This window comes from Stenella coeruleoalba, assembly GCF_951394435.1.
Source record: "Stenella coeruleoalba genome assembly, chromosome: 15".
Taxonomy (NCBI): domain Eukaryota; kingdom Metazoa; phylum Chordata; class Mammalia; order Artiodactyla; family Delphinidae; genus Stenella; species Stenella coeruleoalba.
Window position 1 is genome coordinate 52,116,001 of NC_137161.1, and position 14,482 is coordinate 52,130,482.

Here is a 14,482-nt window from a genome sequence, read left to right on the forward strand (position 1 = left end):
CAACACACGGGTTGTCACCTGGGGAAGGGCTGCCAAGGACTCTGGCAGCTATAAAGACAGACGGCGAATTCCGATCGCTAGTCAGACCCCCGGGCTATGCCCCGTAGGTATCCGGACCCCCCCAAACCCCTCTTCCGTTCAGACAGCGCTGGGCTCCTCCACCCAAGCCCGGGTCCTGCCTCTAACCGCGGCTGGCGGCGGGCGAGAAAGCCTCTTTGCCCTCAGAAGAGCGAGAAAGGCCCGAGGTGGCTGTACCGCCTCTCCCGGGTGCAGACTCCCGGCCCCAAAGCCCGGCTCCTCCTACCTCCGGCACCGCCGCAGCACCTTCTCAAAGGAGACCAATGCGCCTGCGCATGCGCCGCTTGGCGCCCCGGCGGCGAATTGCGTCTGCGCAGGCGCAGAGCGATCTACAAGGCTCGTTTCCCATACTCCTCCGGGGCCGGGGCGAGCGGCAGGGCGGGACTAGGCGGAGCGCTACGCCCGTGGGCCAAGTGGCTGCGTTTCTAGACGGCGCCCGGAAAAGTCTACTAAGTGTTGAGGAAGAGTTGGGGTGAGTTTAGGGCTCCGCCGCAGTTTTAAGTTGAAATTTGGGTGCACCACGGTTCACACAGGAAATGTATGCGGATTCATTGGCGGCCCCTCAGAGCGTACCGGTCTGAGGAGCCGACGGGTAAACGGAGGCGCCAGAGCTGGGGGCGGGGGGTGGCGGGTGAGGGAAAATCTTCCTTCCCGAGACGCTTGCGAGCAGGTTGAGGCCTGGAGGGCGGGTCGCCCAATGCGGGCCGGGGCCTAGGCGATACCCACCCTCTCCAGGCTGCCAGGTGCAGGCTGTCCGGGCGTGAGGGGAACGTGAAGCCGGAGAGGTTCGCCGCGGGCTGAAGTCTGAGAGACTTTATAAATCTACTAAAGGTTCTAACTTCAACCTGGGGTCATTGGGAGCCGGTAAAGATTTTGTTTGTAAAGGAGGTTCTCGTTGCAATGTAAAAATTGATCTGGAGAGGCAAGCCCGGAGGCCGGGAGGCCCATTAGGAAGCTGCTGTAATGAAGGCGAGAAATGAGCGCGGCCTGAATTAGGAGTTGGAGTGGGGGAAGGGAGAGATATTAAGACGTTTGAATTGCCGTGACCTAATTAGTTGTTAACATTTGTAGGTTTTTGGGAAAAAAAAGTTATAGGTTTCTGGCCCGAGCATCTGAGTAGAACGTGGTCCTAGTTACTGAAATAATGAACATAGGAGAGAGAGTAGTTTTGGAAGGGAGATAATACATTTAGCTTTTTTTCCTTAAGATAAAATTTACATATTTTAAAATTCACTCTCTTAAAGTGTCGGTTATTAGTATATTCACAAGGTTTTGCAACCATCATCACAATCTAATTCCAGAACATTTTATAACCCCAAATAGAAATCTCTGTACCCCTGAGCAGTTACTCCTCATTCCCCCTTACTCCCTCTGGCAACCACCAATCTACTTTCTGTTTCTATGGATTTGCCTATTCTGTATATTTTATATAAATGGTATCGTGTAAGGTCGGATCTTAACAAACGGCACCGCGAAACAGAGGAAAGCTTCAAGGGAGCTTTATTAGGGAGCGCTCTGGGGCGAGGTTCACTGGTCCGAGGGAAAGGGGCCAGAGAAGTCGCGCCCAGTCCTGGGCGTGGGAGATTTTTATTGGGGTGTAAGGGAAGGGTGGTTTGCGGGTGGGGGGGTTGCTATTACAGGGTAATTCCTTATTTGGTGAGAATACAGCAGGGCCAGGTGTTGGTTGGTCTGTTGTGGGGCGTAAGCCCATTTTCCCTTACCGTCAGCCCCATTGTTTTCTGGGCAGAAAGTTATAGAGTCTCTTGTTGATTCCCAGAACAGGTGAGGTCGTTATGTCTCAATGCCTCTCCTTCCTCATACTGGTCGATGTTTTCTCTTACCCCCCGGGCCTCCTTTCACCCGGGCCAACGGACCTTACAGTATCGTACAATATATGTCGCCTTCTGTCTGGCTTTTACTTAATGTAATGTTTTTATGTAACGTAATGTTTTTAAATGTCATCCATGTAGCATGAATCAATTCTTCAGTTCTATTAATGATAGGATAATATTCCCCTTTATGGATATACAACATTTTATTTATCCATTTATCAGTTGATGGACATTTGGACTGTTTCCGCGTTTTGACTATCACAGCTAATGGTCATGTGAACATTCGTGTATGAGTGTTTGTGTTTTTGTTCTCTTGGGTATATACCTAAGACTGATTGCTGGGTCATACAGCATTTAGTTCTGAGTGTTGAGTTTCAAATGCTAATAGGACTTCGAAGAACTTTCTGTGTATGAAGGTGCTAAGAGGTGTTACTTGCTCTCTGGTTTTGGAAACCTAAGTTAGTTTGTAATATGGTTTCCAACTGGATTAGCTAAGTAGGCAGCACAAGAGTGGTAGCGGTGGAGTGTCTCATCTGTACCAGTGGGATATTAATTTATAAGAAGTGACTGGGTGAGAACACGGAGAAGCCAGTGCCATTGAAAGAAAAATGTATTACATTTCCAGAGAGAAGAGGGCATGCCGTGCCACACAGGGAAGGTTTTGGTCAGGAGGCAGAAGCAGGAATGAGGGGAAAGCCTAGGTTGGAGTCTTATTCACTGAAAAAGGCAAGGCAGGGCAAGGTAAACAGTTTAGAACTAGCTAGTTTGAGTAATTAGGGTGGGCTTTGGGCTACAGGGATGGTCCCTAGATGCCTGGTACCTGGCCTGGGGTGATTCAGGGCAGGGGCAATATTGACTTCATCTGTGGGAGATAAAGGAATTGATGAGTGTGCATGTGAGAGGCTGCTCCCAAGTAAATTGATTACTATCTTTGGGAATTAGTTAGTCCTGGGAAGGTTAGTCTCTCCACACCAGCGAGATTTTTAAGATGTCAAAACATCATACAGTACAGTACAAAAAATTGATTAATGCATGGGGACATGGCTGCGATGATGTGAAGGACAGTTGTGAAGGTGATGCATATTTTTCTCTAATTTAGGATTTAAATCTCTTAGAAGCCTGGGGAAGAAAACTGCTCCCTTTCTCCCCTCTGTCACCTGCTCAATCTGACCATTTTAAGCAAAATGAGTTATTGAAGTGTAGTTTAGAGAGGGGAGTGTTCCTTAAACCTTAGCTTCTCAACTGATTTACCTGTGGAACATTTTAAACTGGAATACTTGGACACCACCCTTAGACCTGCTAAATAAATCTTGGGTAGGGTTCCCAGCCTGTGTCTTTTGAAAGTTTCACAGATGATTCTGATGGTCTCTAAGTTAGAGACTGATGGTCACTACATTTAGCCAATACCTACTGAGCAAATCCTATAGGCTAAATGTAAAAGAGATGCCAAAAGCTGAGTGAGGGCTGATTGGAATTTAGAGTTAGACATGATTCCTCCCTTCAAGGAACAAAGTTCTGGGGCAGCTTTCTCTTTGACCCAAGGTGAACCATGGGAGCCCCCTTGACCTGGACCCAATTGTGACTTAGCTCCAGCAGAAGCTCTGAGGTTCACACTCTTCCACTGGAATTACAGGAGTCACCCAGTGTGACTAAGCTGAGGGACAATATCCAAAAACAATGTTATCGAGTCCATGTTATTTCAGTGGGAATACTGCATGTTTGCTCCCCGCCGGCATTTGTGGCAGAACTTCCCTGCCAAAACACTAAAGCCAGGGACATGAAGGAACATTTAATATATTAAAAGGTCAGAATTGTCCTTATGTTTGATAAACTTTACATAGTTTTTCAGAAAGAGAATAGATGCAGAAGTGTGTGGAAAAATTTAGACACAATGTAAAGAGTGTTATTCCAAGTGGAGGCTCTGATTTTCAAGCCCATAGAAGCCCACAGGAGTAGATTTGGGGTCCAGGGGAAACAGGCAAAGGTTGAATATGCTATGATTATCACTTCATTACCCTCCTGGAATATTTCCTTTTTGGAAACTTCTGGCATCTTCCACAGAGTTAATGTTTTAAACAGTTCTGTGGAAGAAGTGAAAGGCCCTTTTCCCAGGTCTGTGGTTTGGTTATAAATTACAAAACCAAAACCTGCCCAGCTGCCTCTCATTTATCTTGGCAGGGGCTAGGGAGAGGGCAGATTGAACAAGGGAAGAGTTGTCTATATTCTCAGTTCTTTGGTCATATAAGCTTTTATTTACTGTTGTGTAATCCTGTTTCCTACACTGCCAAAATTGTTGAAATCCAGAGGGGAAATGACTGCTTCACATGTCAAAGTGTACAAAAGTCATTCTAGGTTATGCTGCATTTCTGTCTACCACTGCTGCCATTGTGGGATATATACTTCTGTTAATTTTGCTAGGTGAGTTTGAGGGGAGGTTGCATGCAGACGTACTGACCTCAACTGCAGAACAGCATTCTCCTTAATAAAGTTGATAATGCCACTCATAATTTTGATGTTAAAATTAAGTCATCTTCCACTTAATATTGTTAAGATAGCAATACTCCCCCCAAGCAATCTACAGATCAGTGTAATACCTGCCAAAATCCCAATAGACTTTTTGCAGAAATGGAAAAACTTGAAGTTCATATGAAATTGCAGGGGGTCCTAAATAGCCAATCTTGAAAAAGAACAAAGTTGGAGGATGCACACTTCTGATTTCAAAACTTACTTACAGAGCTACAGTAATCTAGACTGTGCTACTGGCATAAGAATAGACATTCAAATCAGTGGAATAGAATTAAGTGCCCAGAAATAAACCCATACATTCATGGGCAATTGATTTTTCACAAGAATGCCAAGACCATTCGATGGGGAAACAGTAATCTCTTGAACGAATGATGCTGGGACAACAGAATATACACATGCAAAAGAATGAAGTTGGATTCTTACCTCATACCATACATATAGAAAAATTAACTCAAAATGGATCAAAGACCTAAATGTAAGAGTAAAACCATAAAACTCATAGAAGAAAACAGGTAAATCTTCATGACCTTGGATTTGACAATGGTTTCTAGATAGAGCACCAGAAGCACAAGCAAGCAACAAAAGAATTCAGTAGATAAACTGGACTTCATCAAAATTTAAAGCTTTGGTGCATCAAAGAGGACTATCAAGAGAGGGGAAAGAAAACCCACAGAATGGGAGGAAACATTTTAAAATCATATATCTTATAAGGGTCTGTTATCCACAGTATACAAAGAGCTCTTACCACTTAACGACAGAAAGGAAAAACCCAATTAGAAAATGGGCAAAGGGACTTCCCTGGTGGTGCAGTGGTTAAGAATCTGCCTACCGATGCAGGGGACACGGGTTCGATCCCTGGCCCAGGAAGATCCCACATGCCGTGGAGCAACTAAGCCCATGCACCACAACTACTGAGCCTGTGCTCTAGAGCCCGTGAGCCCTAGAGCCTGTGCGCCACAACTGCCGAAGTCCGCACGCCTAGAGCCTGTGCTCTGCAACGAGAAGCCACCTCAATGAGAAGCCCACCCACCACAACAAAGAGTAGCCCCCGCTCGCAGCAACTAGAGAAAGCCCGTGTGCAGCAGTGAAGACCCAACATAGCCAAAAAATAAAATTTTTAAAAATGATAATCTTAAAAAAAAAAAAGAAAATGGGCAAAGAACTTGAATAGACATTTCTCCAAAGAAGATATATAAATGGCTAACAAGCGCGTAAAAAGATGCTTAACATCATTAGTCATTAGAGAAATACAAATCAAAACCACCATGAGATACCATCTCTCACCCATTAGGACAGCCATTAAAAAAGAAGCCAAAACCCCCAAAACAGCAAATAAGTGTTGGTGAGGATGTGGAGAAATCGGAACCCTCATACATTCCTAGAGGTGCAAAATGGTGCAGCTGCTGTGGAAACCAGTTTGGTGGTTCCTTAACAGGATAAACATAGAATTACCATATGACCCAGTAATTCTCTTCCTAGGTATTTGCTCAGAAGAGTTGGAAAAAAGGTGTTCAGGACAGAGTGGTGACTTCCAGCCTCCTCACATGTGGAACTAGAAACCAGAAGTCCTGTTGCTGGTAGATAAGAAAGCAACTGACCCTTGTATATTAATCTTTTTTAAAATAAATTTATTTATTTATTTATTTTTGGCTGCGTTGGGTCTTCGTTGCTGCGTGCGGGCTTTCTCTAGTTGTGGCAAGTGGGAGCTACTCTGTTGCGATGCACGGGCATCTCATTGCAGTGGCTTCTCTTGTTGCGGAGCACAGGCTCTAGGTGCGCAGGCTTCAGTAGTTGTGGCTTGTGGGCTCTAGAGTGCAGGCTCAGTAGTTGTGGCGCATGGGTTCCAGAGTGCAGGCTCAGTAGTTACTCCGCGGCATGTGGGATCTTCCCGGATCAGGGCTTGAACCTGTGTCCCCTGCATTGGCAGGTGGATTCTTAACCACTGTGCCACCAGGGAAGCCCCTTGTGTATAAATCTTGTATTGTCCAACTTTGACATAGTCATTTATTAGTCCTAGGAGGGTTTTTTTTAATTGATTTGTTGGGATTTTCTAGATAGAGAATCATGTCATCTATGTACAAAGACTATTTTATTTCTTCCCTCTCAGTCTGTATAACTGTTATCTCCTTTTCTTGTCGTATTACCTAGGACGTCCAGTAATGGGAGTGATAAAAATAAGGCATTCTTAGTAAGAAAGCATTCTGATCTTAGTAAGAAAGCATCTAATTTCTCAGTGTTAAGTGTGCTGTTAGCTGAATGGTGTTTCATCGTGATAAAGTCTATGTAACATAAAATTTACAATTTTAACTATTTTTAAGTATACAACTCAGTGGCATTAAATGCTTTCACACTGTTGTACAACCATCACCACTATCCACACACTATCCATCTCCAGAACTTTTTCATCATTCCATTCTTTTGGATACCTAGAAGTGAAGTTGCTAGATCATGGTAATTCTATGTTTAATTTTTTGAGGAATCTCATACTGTTTTCCGCTGTGGCTGCACCATTTTACATCCCTATCAGCAGTGCACAAGGATTCCAATTGCTCCATATACTCATAAAAACTTGTAATTTTTTTTTAATGATAGCCATTCTAATGGGTGGATAGTGATAGTTCATCACGGTTTTGATTTGCATTTCCCTGCTAATTAATGATAATGAGCATTTTTCATGTGCTTATTGGCCATTTGCATATCTTCTTTGGAGAAATGTCTATTCAAGTCCTTTATCCATTTTTTTTTTCTTTGCTCATTTTTAAATTTGGTTGTTTGGTTTTTGTTTAGTTGTTGGAGTTCTCTATATATTCTCAATACGAGACTGTAATAAGATAAATGATTTCCAGATATTTTCTCCCACTTCATGGTTTTCTTTTCACTTTCCTGGTAGTGTCCTTTGATGCACAAAAGTTTTTAATTTTAACGAAGTCCAGTTTACCTGTATTTTCTTTTGTTGGTGATTTTGGTGTAATATCCAAGAAATCACTGCCAAATCCAATATTGTGCAGTTTTACCCTATGTTTGCTTCTAAGAGTTTTATAGTTTTAGCTCTTACATTTAGGCCTTTGTCCATTTTGAGTTATTTTTTGTTATAAAATGAGACACGGGGCTAAGTTCGTTCTTTTGTATGTGGACATCCAGTTTTCCCAGTACCATTTGTTGAAAAGACTGTTCTTTCCCTGTTGAATAGTCTTGGCACTGTTGTTGAAAAATCACTTGACCTTATGCAAGTGTTTATTTTGGGCTCTTTATTATATTGGTTTATATGTCATTATGCTAGTATCACACTGTTTTGATTACTGTAGCTTTGTACTAAGTTTCGAAATCAGGAAGTTAGACACACCTCCAACTTTGTCCTACTTTTTCAAGGTAGTTTTGGACATTTGGGGGTCCCTTGAGATTCCATATGAATTTTAAGACAGGTTTTTCTATTTCTGTGAAAAAAAAAAAGTCATTGAGGTTTTGATAGGGATTGCTTAAATAGGTAGATAATTTCAGGTAGTACTAACATCTTATTAACAATATTAAGGACTTCCCTGGTGGTGCAGTGGTTAAGAATCTGCCTGCCAATGCAGGGGACACGGGTTCGAGCCCTGGTCCGGGAAGATCCCACATGCCACGGAGCAACTGAGCCCACAAGCCACAACTACTGAGCCCATGCACCTACAGCCTGTGCTCCACAAGAGAAGCCACCACAATGAGAAGCCTGCGCACTACAACAAAGGGTAGCCCCTGCTTGCCGCAACTAGAGAAAGCCTGTGCACAGCAATGAAGACCCAATGCAGCCAAAATAAATAAATAAATTTATTTTTTAAAAAAAATTAAGTCTTCCAATCTGTGAATATGAGATGTCTTTCCATGTATTTATATCTTTTTTAAATTCCTTTCAGCAATGATTTGTATTTTTCAGTTTATAAGTCTTTTACCTCCTTGATTAAGTTTATTCCCAAGTATTTTTTAAAAATTATTTATTTTATTTACTTGTTTTTGGCTGCGTTGGGTCTTCGTTGCTGTGTGTGGGCTTTCTCTAGTTGTGGCGAGTGGGGGCTACTCTTCGTTGTGGTGCGTGGGCTTCTCATTGTGGTGGCTTCTCTTGTTGCGGAACACAGGCTCTAGGTGCGTGGGCTTCAGTAGTTGTGGCACGTGTGCTCAGTAGTTGTGGCTTGTGGGCTCTAGAGCATGGGCTCAGTAGTTGTGGCGCACGGGCTCAGTTGCTCCGCGGCATGTGGAATCTTCCTGGACCAGGGACCGAACCCATATCTCCTGCATCAGCAGGCAGATTCTTAACCACTGTGCCATCAGGGAAGTCCCCATATTCCCAAGTATTTTAAATCTTTTTGATGCTATTGTAAATGGGATTGTTTTCTTAATTTCATTTTAGGATTGTTCATTGTTAGTGTATAGAAGTGCAACTGGTCTCTGTTGTTTTGTTTTTCTCTATTACCACTGTATTCTTTATTTCCTTCCTCCAGCTAGCTTTGGGTTTAGTTTGCCTTTCTCATTTCCTTAAGGTGTAAAGTTAGTCTATTGCTTTGATATCTTTCTTTTTTTTAATGAACTTATTTATTTTGGGCTGCGTTGGGTTTTCATTGCTGCGCACGGGCTTTCTCTAGTTGTGGCGAGCAAGGGACACTCTGTTGCAGTGCATGGGATTCTCATTGCAGTGGCTTCTCTTGTTGCAGAGCACGGGCTCTAGGCGCATGGGCTTCAGTAGTTGCGGCATGCGGGCCCTAGAGTGCGTGGGGCTTCAGTAGTTGCAAGCATGGGCTCAGCAGTTGCAGTGCGCAGTCTCTAGCGTGCTCGGGCGTCAGTAGTTGTGGTTCACAGGCTGTAGAGCGCGGGCTCAGTAGTTGTGGTGCACGGGCTTAGTTGCTCCGTGGCATGTGGGATCTTCCCAGACTAGGGATCGAACCCATGTCCCCTTCATTGGCAGGCGGATTCTTAACCACTGCACCACTAGGGAAGTCCATCTGTTCACTTTCCTTCATTCTTTTTTCTTTCTGATCCTCAGACTCAATAATTTCATGTGTCTTCAAGTTCTCTGATTCTTTCGTCAGCCTGCTCAAATCTGCTGTTGAACCTCTCTATGAATTTTCTCATTCATTTATTATATTTTTCAGCTCCAGAATTTTGTTTGATTCTTCCTTATAATTTCTCTCTTTGTAGATATTCTCATTTTGTTCATAATATCATTTTCCAGATTTGCTTTCCCTCTTTGTGTTTTCCTTTAGCTCTTTGAGCATATTTAAGACAGCTGTTAGAAAGTCTTTATCTGGTAAATCTGATGTTTGTGCTTCCTCAGGGATAGTTTTTGCCAGTTTATATTGTTCTTTGGATGAACCATGTTATCCTATTTCTTTGTTTGCCTTTTATTGTTTTTGTTGAAAATTAGGTATTTGAAAAAAAACAACCACCTTTCCCTGTCCTTGCAGACTGGCTCTGTTGTGCCTGGGCACTCCTTCACTGATTGACTGGACTTGCTTTGAGCGTAGGGATCAGCCCAGGTGAAAGCTTAAGGTCATCTCTGAGGATTTGTTTTGCCTGGGTCTGTGTGTGGCTTTTTTCATTTCCTCTTTATACACAGCTGTTTTTGAATGTCTTATCTTCCCAAGAGTCTCATCTCCAGCTTCCGTTTGTGGCCTTAGGTTATCTATTATATGTCTTCACTCATAATGCTCAAGGTATCTCAGAGTCTGAAATCCTTGTAGCCTTCATGATTAGTGCCTGTTGATTTTCTCTGCCTGAGATTCAAGTTAGGTGGACAGAGATCAGTCCTTCAATAGTCCCAAGACTGGTTAGATCATTGCAAATAAGGTCAGCTCTGCTCCCTCTGATTTGAGGGAGGGAACTGGGAACTGGTCTGCTGCCTCCTCTAGACCAAGACACTGCCATGCCAAGGCGGGTAGGCATTGATTGCACATTCATTTGGCTGCTATAGACGTTTGACTGTTCTCCAGATCTCCTGTAAAGTTAGTTCAGCCAATTTTGGATTGTTTTTTGTTGTCTCTGTGGGAACAAGGGCTTAGAGCTTCCTAGTCCTCCATTTTGCTGATGTCACTCCTTACCTGTACGTTTTTTGTTTTTGTTTGTTTTTGCAGTGCGCAGGCCGCTCACCATTGTGGCCTCTCCCGCTGCAGAGCACAGGCTCCGGACGCGCAGACTCAGCGGCCATTGCTCACAGGCCCAGCCGCTCTGCGGGATGTGGGATCTTCCCAGACCGGGCCACGATCCCATGTCCTCTGCATTGGCAGGTGGACTCTCAACCACTGAGCCACCAGGGAAGCCCCTGTTTCTGTTTTTTTAATATTTATTTATTTGGCTGCTCCGGGTCTTCGTTGTGGCATGCAGGATCTTTAGTTGCGGCATGCAAACTCTTGGTTGTGGCATGTGGGATCTAGTTCCCTGACCAGGGATCGAACCCGGGCCCCCTGCATTGGGAGCACGGAGTCTTAGCCCCTGGACCACCAGGGAAGTCCCAACCTGTAGGTTTTTTTGTGCATAATCTTTATCATATTAAGGAAGTTCCTCTCTATTCTTAGTTTGCTGAGTTTTTATGGTTTTTTAAAAAGTATAGAATTTTGTGAAATGCTTTTTTTTAATGTGTGTTGTTATGATCATGTGATTTTTCTTCTTTGGCCTGTCAGTGTGAGAATTTATCTTACTTGATTATTGAATGTTGAGCGAGCCTTTCATACCTGGAGTAAATTCCACTTGGTCATGATATGTAATTCTTTTTATACAGTGTTTGGATTTTATTTTATTTTACTTTTTAAAATTTATTTTTGGCTGCGTTGGGTCTTTGTTGCTGCGCGTGGTCTTTTCTCTAGTTGTGGCGAGTGGGGGCTATTCTTCGTTGCGGTGTGCAGGCTTCTCATTGAGGTGGCTTCTCTTGTTGTGGAGCACAGGCTCTAGGTGCACGGGCTTCGGTAGTTGTGGCACGCAGGCTCTAGAGCGCAAGCTCAGTAGTTGTGGTGCACGGGCTTAGTTGCTCCGTGGCATGTGGGATCTTCCCTGACCAGGGATTGAACACGTGTCCCCTGCATTGGCAGGTGGATTTTTAACCACTGCGCCACCAAGAAAGTCCCTGGATTTTAATTGTTTATATTTTGTTGAACGTTTTTGTATCTATGTTCATGAGAGAGATTAATTTGTACTTTCTTTTCTTGTAATATGTTTTGGTATTAGAGTGATGCTGATGTCACAGAATAAGTTAGCAAGTATTCCCTCTGCTTCTACCTTCTGAAAGAGACGAAAATTGGTGTAATTTCTTGTTAAATATTTGGTAGAATTTACCAGTGAACGCATCTGGGACTGATGCTTTCTGTTTTGGAAGGTTATTTGTTCATTTCTTCGGTAGATCTAGGCCTACTCAGATTGTCTCTTTCTGTTTGTGTGAGTTTTGGCAGATTGTGCTTTCAAGGATTGGTTCATTTCCTGTTAAGTCAGCGGTCCCCAACCTTTTTGGCACCAGGGACCAGTTTCGTGGAAGACAGTTTTTCCACGGATGGGGTGGGGAGGGAGGGTTGGTTCAGGTGGTAATGCTAGCGATGGGGAGCGATGCAGAGCGGCAGATGAAGCTTCGCTTGCTCGCTAGCCCACCCGCCTGCCTGCCCACCTGCCTGCCCGCCGCTCACCTCCTACTGTGCAGCCCGGTTCCTAACAGGCTGCAGACTGGTACCGGTCCGTGGCCTGGGGGTTGGGGACCCCTGCTCTAAGTTATTACATTTGTGGGCATAGAGTTGTTCATAGTATTCCTTTATTATCTTTTTAATGCCCATGGGATCCGCAGTCATGTCCCCTTTTCATTTTGGATATTAGTAATAATGTGTCCTCTCTCTTTTTTTTCTTAGCTCGGCTAGTGGTTTACTGATGATCTTTTCAAAGAACTATCTTTTGGTTCCTTGATTTTCTCTATTTCTTGTTTTCAACTTCATTGATTTCTCCTCTAATTTTCATTATTTCTTTTCTTCTGCTTACTTTGGAACTAATATGCTCTTCTTTTTTTAGTTTCCTGAAGTGGATGCTTAGATTATTGAGTTCAGATATTTTTTCTTTTCTAATACATGCATTCAATGCCATTAATTTCCTTCTAAGCACTGTTTTCGCTGCATCTCACAAATTTTGATAAATTGTATTTTCATTTTCATTTAGTTCAAAACATTTCTTAATTTCGCCTTTGATCTATGTGTTATTTGGGAATGTGTTATGTAATCTCCAGGTGTTTGGGGATTTTCCAGCTCCTTTTCTGTTACTGATTTCTTATTTAATTCTGTTGTGGACTGAGAGCATACATTGTATGATGTCTGTTCTTTTAAATGTGTTAACGTATGTTTTATCGCCCAGAATGTTGTCTGTCTTGGTGAATATTCCATGTGAACTTGAGAAGAGTGAATATTCTTCTGCATGAAGTAGTCTATAGATGTCTATTATATCCGGTTGATTGATGGTTTTGTTGAGTTCAGCTATGTCCTTTTCTGCCTTTTGGATGTGTCCATTTCTGTCATAGGGGTGTTGAAGTCTGCAGCTATAATAGTGGATTCATCTGTCTCTTTTTGCAGTTCTATCAGTTTTTCCTTCATGTATTTTGAAGCTCTGTTATTAGGTACATACACATTAAGGATTATTATGTCTTCTTGAAGAGCTGGCCCATTTATTATTATGTAATGCCCCTCTTTTTTAAAAAATAAATTTATTTATTTATTTTTGGCTGTTAGGTCTTCTTCGTTGCTGTGTGCAGGCTTTCTCTAGTTGCGGCAAGCGGGGGCTACTCTTCGTTGCGGTGCACAGGCTTCTCACTGCAGTGGCTTCTCTTGTTGCGGAGCACGGGCTCTAGGCACGTGGGCTTCAGTAGTTGTGGCACATGGGCTTAGTTGCTCCACAGCATGTGGCATCTTCCCAGACCCGGGCTTGAACCTGTATTCCCTCCATTGGTAGGCGGATTCTTAACCACTGCACCACCATGGAAGTCCTGAGTTGTGTGATCTTTTTCAGTGTTGATCTGATGTTCATCCCATACTGTGTGTTTTTGCATTTCAGATATTTATACCATCTCTAGAGGTTCCATTTAGGTCTTTTCATAGCTTCCATTTCTCATTATGCTCACGTTTCCCTCTACTTTCCTGAATTTATGAAGCATGTTTATAATATCTGTTTTATTGTCCTTGTCCGATAATTCCTTTATATCTGTCACTTCTAGGTCAGTTGCTATTGATTGCTTTTTCTTATGGTCATAAGTCATATTTTCTTCTGTTTTCACATGCCTGGTATAGCAGTTGTCAATCCACCCTTCATTGCCGGCTTGTGATGCTGGAACATTCCTCCGTTGCCAGCTAGCCTGATACTAACCTTTGTCAGTGGAGGGCGCTGGAGGAGAAAGGGCCTGTCATTCTGGTTCTTTGTGCTTTGCTCATTCCTGTTTTGTGACATTAGCTCACCCCCGGTGAATTTCTGTGGCACCTTCTCAGGCAGCTTCCTAGCTGCAAATTCAGCAGCACTGGCCTGGGTGCCAGCGATGAGGCTCTTTATATATTTGGAAGGGGGTAGGCACTTGCATGGAACCCAGGCAAGTTCCATGGGTACCCCAGCTGGCCTCCTGGCAGCTCTCTAGTGAGTTCATCAGCACCTCCACCCTGGTGACTTCCTAGCACTCTCTGCAGACAGCTTCCCAGCTAATTCTGTTGGCACCCTCTCAGATGGCTTTCAGTTCCCAGCCTTCGCCTGGGACAGCCCAGTAAACTTCACCATCCAGTGAGCTGTGATCTCGCAGCTCTGAGTCGTTCTCTTGTATACTTCCCTTCACCCTAGGGTATTCTGTAGGGTTCTCTTTTGGTTCCTTTTAGTTAATTCCCTCTAAATAGTTAATTCTTTATAATAAACTTCCCTTGTTTAAAATACCATGTGGTATCTGTCCCCTGGCTGTACCCTGATCGATAGACCTGGCAATTTCCTTATTGGCTACTAGACATTGTAAATTTATGTTGTTGGTTGCTGGGTTTTGTTGTATTCCTTCAAATAGTATTAATCTTGGTATGGCACCCAGTTAAGTT

At 43.4% G+C, this 14,482-nt stretch overlaps 1 protein-coding gene across 5 annotated transcripts in view; it reads left to right on the plus strand.

Annotated features, from left to right (window-relative positions):
• Window positions 1-364: 364 nt before the first annotated feature.
• DNASE1 (deoxyribonuclease 1) overlaps window positions 365-14,482 on the plus strand; it is a 28,128-nt gene continuing 14,010 nt past the window's right edge. For 4 of the 5 annotated variants that reach the window (XM_079944772.1, XM_079944775.1, XM_079944774.1 and 1 more), the window contains exon 1: window positions 365-550. The gene's annotated coding sequence lies outside the window, so the exon portion shown is untranslated. The other variant, XM_079944773.1, reaches the window with a different exon arrangement.